This window comes from Zea mays, chromosome 9 (genome assembly GCF_902167145.1).
Source record: "Zea mays cultivar B73 chromosome 9, Zm-B73-REFERENCE-NAM-5.0, whole genome shotgun sequence".
Classification (NCBI taxonomy): Eukaryota; Viridiplantae; Streptophyta; class Magnoliopsida; order Poales; family Poaceae; genus Zea; species Zea mays.
In genome coordinates, this window is record NC_050104.1 from 16,997,864 (window position 1) to 17,005,184 (window position 7,321).

General features: G+C 46.7%; 2 non-coding genes across 2 annotated transcripts; one reads left to right on the forward strand and one right to left on the reverse strand.

Annotated features, from left to right (window-relative positions):
* Positions 1-7,179: 7,179 nt before the first annotated feature.
* MIR396b (microRNA MIR396b) lies at positions 7,180-7,315 on the reverse strand. The gene has a single exon (NR_121059.1). It is a non-coding gene; the product is annotated as a microRNA MIR396b (primary transcript).
* MIR396h (microRNA MIR396h) lies at positions 7,198-7,321 on the forward strand. The gene has a single exon (NR_121163.1). It is a non-coding gene; the product is annotated as a microRNA MIR396h (primary transcript).

Sequence of the window (7,321 nt, forward strand, 5' to 3'; positions counted from 1 at the left end):
CAATAACTAATAACATCAAACAACACATTTTATTTTGCAACATAAAATTAAAAATAACAACTACACTGTATAAAGTCATATGAAGACTAATAACAATATCAACTAACAAATTTAAACAAAATCTAATCACATAACAGTTAACTCCCGTCAGCCACAAAAAACCGACGAAAATAAAATGTTTTAATATATATAATATACCTTGACTTGCGCGGACGACGGTGGTGGACGAAGACGGTGGACGACGGTGGTGCACGACGGCGTTGTGGCGACGACGGATGGCGTGGGGAGGCGGCAGCGTCGGGCGGCGCAGCAAACAACACTGGCAAACGGCGGACGGGCGGCGCGGCAATCGGCGGCGGCGGTTGGGCGTGGACGGGAGGGCGGCGACGGCCGTGGCCGGACGGGCGGGCGGCGGTGCTAGGCGCGGAGGCCGGTCGGGCGGGCGGGCGGACGGGCGGGCTGCGGCGGTGGGCGCCGAGGCCGGACGGGCGGGCGGCGGCGCTTGGCCGGTCCGGCGGGCGGGCGGACGGGTGGGCTGCGGCGGCGTTGGGCGCGGAGGCCGGACGGGCGGCGGCGGTGCTTGGCACGGTCGGGCAGGTGGCCGGATGGGCGACGGCAACGGTGGTCGCGGTGGCCGGACGGCGGTCGTCCTTGCGCGGCGGGCGGGCGTTCGTTTCCGGGGAGATGAAGGGAAATGAATTCGCGGCGGCGTGGCTGTTGACTTATTCCAATAACTCCCGTCGGCCAGAGCATTGGGCCGACGGGAGTTAAGTTATTCCCGTCGGCTGACAAACTGACCGACGGGAATAAAGTAATCGTCGTCGGCTGGCGTTCTTGGCCGACGGGATTTAATTAATCGCCGTCGGCCTTCTTTTGGCCGACGGGGATTACGTTATTCCCGTCGGCCCGGTCTCCGGCCGACGGGAATTAAAGTAGCCGACGGGGATGCTTCGGATTCCTGTAGTGAGTAGCCAACAGTCATCTGACATGGCGGCACCGGACCGTCTGCAGTGCTGTCTATGGCAACGACTAGCTGATGTGGAGGGTCCAGACTTGTCTGATGTGCGCGCAGACAGTTCTGCAGCTTTCCACCAATGACTAGAATTGGGGGCTCTATGTAAACCCCCCTAGCCTACCATTTCAGTGTGTGAGACCCCAAGCAACATACCAAAGAAGGTTATACACATCTACAAGTGCGCAAACACCTAGATGCTTAATAGAATCACTCGGTGATTAGTGTAGGTGCTTTTGCGAAGTGCTTAGGTTAGTTAGACCGCTTATGTGCTTGTTCTAGGTTGTTCCTAGTTAGTTGAGTGAGTTTAGAAAAAACCACAAACTCTCCAGACTCTTGTGCGAGTCGTTGCAATTGTACCGAGTGGGGCGAGAGTCTTGCGAGAAAATATTGTTGCGTCCACGGAAGTAGGCAATCTCCACCTTTGCTCTTTAGCTTCCACATTTACTTTAAGTACCTAAGTTTTAATCTCTCTATTCCTAGTTTAAAATATTTAGGATTAGAACTTAGTTTGTAAAACACTTTTGCGGTAGAAATAGCAACACTTAAACAAACTTAAGGCCTTTTTTGGTTCGCTGCATAACTTGCCACACTTTGTTTAACCTTTCTGTCTAAGGTTAGTTATTCAATTCGAACCACTAACCTTAGACAAAGTTTATTCAATTCGAACGACTAACCTTAGGCAAAGTGTGGCGCAGTTAGGCACGAACCAAACGTGCCCTTAGTTTGCACATTCTTGTTTAGTTATTTGCATAGGTTTTGTTTTAGAGATTTTTTGTGGACTAGATTAGCAAAGTTTTTAGAAGTCCTAATTCACCCCCTCATACGTGTTCGTGTTCCTTTCAAATTTGTCAAGAAAAGTGTCGTCGATCATACGAATAATCTTTCTTGGCAAGGTCATCCGTGTGGCACGAGTGATGACCAACAGAACAGTGATGTAGCGATTGTGAGAGGTTGTTCGGTTGGAGTCTTAGATCATCAACGTTGGGATCTACACCCTAATAACCTACAATACACCATAGTATTTACTATAGAATTTATTAAATTAAATTAAATCAAACTAAACATGGACCAAGCTCATTTCAGTCTTTGTTCGATTATTATTCCCAACCCACGTGGATTGTATGGATTGTATGAGATTAGAAATAATTGATTTTTTTAATTTGATTGATATTTAATCCAACCTAGTATACTCCAATGTATAGGTGTACATTTGGGCCGGCCCGAAGCACTGAAAAAAAGCACGGCCCAGACACGGCACGACACGAAATATTTTAGTGCCGGGCTGACACGGCCCGATATATCGGGCCGGGTTTGGGCCGAGGTCGTGGCCCATGGGCGGGCACGAGCACGACCCGTTTAAGGCAGACACGAAATGGCCCATATAGAGGCACGGAAAGACCCATATATTTATTAAAATCACACTTCATTCCACATTTTTCATGTACTTGATAAAGAAAACAAAGTTAGAGATAATCTTAGTTTTGTAGCTTTGAATTAGAGTATGTGATGTAATTTTATGTTTGTTATGAACATTAGATAATGAACTGAACTTACGAACTTTATATAGAGCTGATTATACTCTTTTTCTTTCTAACAAAATGATTTGTAAATAAAGTAGCCATTGCATAGCTCTAGTAACTTAATACAAATATTAAGTTTGCTTTTGATAAAATTTATTTGTCTTATCTTTTATTTGTTTTATTAAATTGTTTTGAATTTCGGGCTCTCATGTGAATTTCGGGCCCTGATTTGATTTTCGGGCCAAAAATTGAATTTCGGGCCCTAACGTGAATTTCGGGCTTTTATAATTTCGGGTCCTAACGTGAATTTCGGGCTTTTATAATTTCGGGCCGTCCGAAATGAGCCTGGCACGTTTAAGCAATTACGGGTTGGACCGTTTGCCGAGGGCTAGGCCCGTGGGCCGGCCCGGTATGGCCCGAAATTCAAACGGATTGGCCTGGCCCGAAATTCAAATAATACAAGTTTTTTCGGGCTTGGGCCGGGCCGGACCGGACGGCCCGAATGTACATATGTACTCCAATCCACGTGAACTGGATGCAAAAAGAATAGGCCCTTAAATGCAGCAATTGATTGGTCATATCTCCTCCTTCCATGCCCTGTCAAGCTCTGGTTCCGCAGGCGCTCACCACTCATCACGCCCAGTTGCCCACAGCCACAGGGTGGCCCACAGACAGCGACAGAAGGCCAGCTTTCTTAACCCCACAGCGACGGCACGGCACGGCACGGCACGGCCATCCCATTCCACGGAAAAAAGGCGTCCGTATGCATGCACGCCCCGTCCATCCTTGGCACTGTTGCCCACTAGCACAGGCACTGATTCCTGGGCCCTCGGCTCGCCGCCGCACGCCACGGCCCCACGTGAAGGCAGCGTAGCATGGTAGCAGTAGTAGCACCTCGCTCGTCCCCTCCCCTGCCAGCCGAGGCACAGGCACGCGTGTTGCTGTAGCTTTCACCCTGGAGGGTCACTCAATCCGTCGTATCGTATACAAGTTTTAGTACCTGATGATACGAACCTTTGCATGCTGTAGGTCATGCACAGGAGTAGGCTGCTCCGTCTCACTCTCGGCGCGTGTGCGTGCGCAACGTGTACGTACGTACACTGGACGTGTACCATACTGACTCAGGCCAAAGTACATACAGTGCAGTGCAAGAGAACACAAAACCCTAAAACCAAAAGACCGGACGGACGGGACGACAATGTCCACTATATTCCATTCCAGGCCGTATTTATATATAGAAACAGAAGCTCTACCTTTTACCTGTGCAGCGCTGCCCACAGCCCCACACCAACCCGGCCCGACCAGCTAGCTCTAGCTCTCTCCTTGCGCTCGTGCACGCTGCGCTGCGCTGTGCATGCATGCAGCCGGCCACAGCCACAGTGGGGCCACTGCTCAGGGTGTGACAAGATGTACCAGGCCACCCGCGCTGAACCAGGGTCCAGGGCCGGGGCCATCCATCGCCATCAGACTGTTCAGGGGTAAGCGAAGGGCTAGCTGCTGTGCCCGGCGCCGCGCCATGTCACACTGCTGCTGCACTGGCTCCACATCCACCACTGCTTGCTGATGGCCTCCTGCCTGATTGATGCAGCAGAGCTGGTGCGCAAAGACCACACACAAAGGGCAAACAACCACCACAGCACGCATGCCATTGCCATGGACATGGACATGGACATGGACATGGACTGACTGACTGACTGGTGAGAAGAAAAGAACAATCACTGGGAACGGCATGCAGTGCATGACTATTTAAGGAAACCCGCTTGACCCTGCCGCCGACCGCCGTGGCCGTGCGGTGCGACGGGTCGGGGCGAGCGTGCGCTCCGCTGCTCTGCTCTGCTTCCATTCCATGCCATGCCATGCCAGCGCGAGGTGAGGTGTCAGTGGTGGAGTGGAGAGGTGGAGCAGAGCAGACAGAGCGCTCGGGAGGTGTCGGGGTGCTCGTCCTTTCCTCGCTTCAGGAATGGAAGTCCCGTCCTCGCCTCGCCTGGCCTTTTGCTTCGGCCACCCACCGGCCACCGCCCAGCGGAGAGAGTGGTGGATCGGAGACGAGACGGCCACTGGCCTGTGTGGCCTGTGTGCTAGGCTGGCTGGCTGTCACGCAGCTGATGATAGGGGGTGGGGCGGGCGTGTAGGGCAGTGTTACAGCGAAGAAAAAGGGCGCCACGCCAGTACTGGCAGTACATACTATGATTTGAGGTCTCATCTCAGAGGCTCCTTTGCCAGTGCCTTTTCATTTCGCCACCAAAAGATCTACTCATTGCAACCCAACCCCCCCCCCCCCCCCCCCCCCCCCCCCGCCGCCAGGCTCCCCTTCACCAACAGCTTTCACCAGGCGAGCCTTCGCATCAACATTTCTTTCTTTCTTTTTTCTTTCTATTTTTCATCATGCCATATTGGATTTGTTTTATGGCATGTCGGGAGAGGTAGATAAGGTGTGAGATGTGAGAAAGAGCAGCCGTACGTTTTTTTTTTGTTCCCACGGAACAATAGGACTTTCGTAGGAGTTTCAAAAGGCACTACAACTTCTATATGTTTCGCTTATTTATATATATATATATATATATATATATATATATATATATATATATATATATATATATATATATATATATATATATATATATATATATATATATATATACATCACATGGTGTTTGGGATGTACGAACAGATCTATTTTCCATTCCCTATAAAAAAGGGTTTATTTTTCCATCATGAAGTGGGTGGAATAAAATGTGCACTTCAACCTCTTGAAAAAAAACTCTCTACTCCCTATGTACCCAAATAAATTTTTTTGCTTTTTCAGTGAATTCATATAATATTTGATGTATGTATTTTATACGTGTGTCTACATTTATTACAATCTAATTGAATACAGTTATAAAAACCAAGAGCTAAAACAAATAATATTTTTTTAACGGATGTAGTACATGCTAATAATGGAAGGATGAGCAGGTCCTTATTCACTACAACGGAGGACGAATAAAGATGTTTATATTCGTTTGTTCCCCGACACCCATTCCTAAAACAAACCATATACTATGTTTTTTTTTTCAATTCTCTGGCTTCTATCTGCACCCATTATTTTATATCCAAGTGTTTTCTTCCTTTTTCTGACCAGTTCTGCAATCCTCCGCTCCAAATTAGGCTCTTGCATTCTTTAATTTGTCCCGTAGTATACAATTAACAAGAAACTTACGATTTAACAACTTGAAAGGCAAAGGGGAGCGGCCCTGCTAAATTATCCGATGAATTACATGTGTAATATGACATCTATACACAATGCAGCTCCCCTAAACAGAAAACGAACATAAATTAATATTTTATGGCATGCAGCAAATGGCATATTTTTACATATTTACGAAAATGGCTTAATATATTCAATTCCCTTGGCAGTATGAGATCTTGAGTAAACTAATCAGTTCATGCACTACCAAGCAACACTGACATGAGAAAAAAATGCGGACCATCAATATAATAATGCCCTTGCATAGTTGCACACAGAATAACAAGTGAAGGAACCCATGCATGCATGCACTCCGTAGCTAGGTAGCATAAAGATCTTGTGGAACATTTTGAAGCATTATTGTCCTAGACGAATTAATTTGTGAAGTTAATAGCTTGTGATTTCAATGCGTTCTAGCTCTCTCTATCCGCGTCTTTGAGCGGGTCTTCTGATTCTCGTTAATTAGAGAGTAACTTGTTCTATGGTCACTTTAAGCGACAATACTCATTTACAAGATAATTGTAATTTTCTTCCAGGTGATTTACGATAATATATCATGCTAAAATTTGAGGTGGTTTTTTCCCTGGAAAACTGTTGGGTTGGCAACCCGTAGAATTGAAACTTTGATTCGAGCCTATTTTCACTCTCCATTTTTTGGCCTACCACCAATTCTTACTGTAACACCATAGAACGTTATCGAATCTTTCGTCTCCTAGATCATGAGCAGCAGCGGGCATGCCAGCAAGCTCCACACGCTGGTCGGCCCACATGCAGCAGCCAACCCACATGTGTCCGGTTGGTTTTAATCCGTACCGGCTTCTACTAATTTTATAGTGTTTTATCTTTATGGATGATTATGACAGACATATATTGACAAGAAGGAACATTAGAGATTGATTTTGCAATTTTGCTTCTAGCAAAACTATCTTTCCTGTGTCTTAAATAACAATGTCAGGCAACCCCGGCCCTCACAGATGGGTTTAAAACCAAATCTCTTAATAATGGTTAAAAAATAAGGGATGATAAAACTTCTTGGAGAAAATATACTAACAACATAAAGGAAAAAAACTTCTCAGACTTACTATTGGGGATGGACATAAACTAACGATGTAAAGCTTCTTGGAAGAAAAAGAAACCCATTATAAAAATGCTAAAAAAGGACGAATAATGAACTAAAAAACTTTAAGTTAACAATGGTAGAACTGTCAAAGCGTTCAGGAGAAGTAGGAGAGAGTGTACAAGAAAGTATGAAACTGAACCTTATTAGCTTATCACCAGCTGCTGGAGAATCGACAGAGAAAAGAACACATCTTGATCGGTGCTGCATGCATGTGGAAGATTTATATTTGTCTAGGCAGCACGCATGCATCTGCACAGGATGACCAAGTTGACGGCACCGGCCATGCTTTGCTGCTCTGCTGGCCTCTCTCTGCAGTTTCCCACAGCTTTATTGAACTGCATGCACCTGCTGATGCGGGTGGAGGAGTTGAAGCTGCCGCTCCTCTGAGAGATGCAGTTCAAGAAAGCTGTGGAAGATCACAAAGAAGGCCATCTGATTAC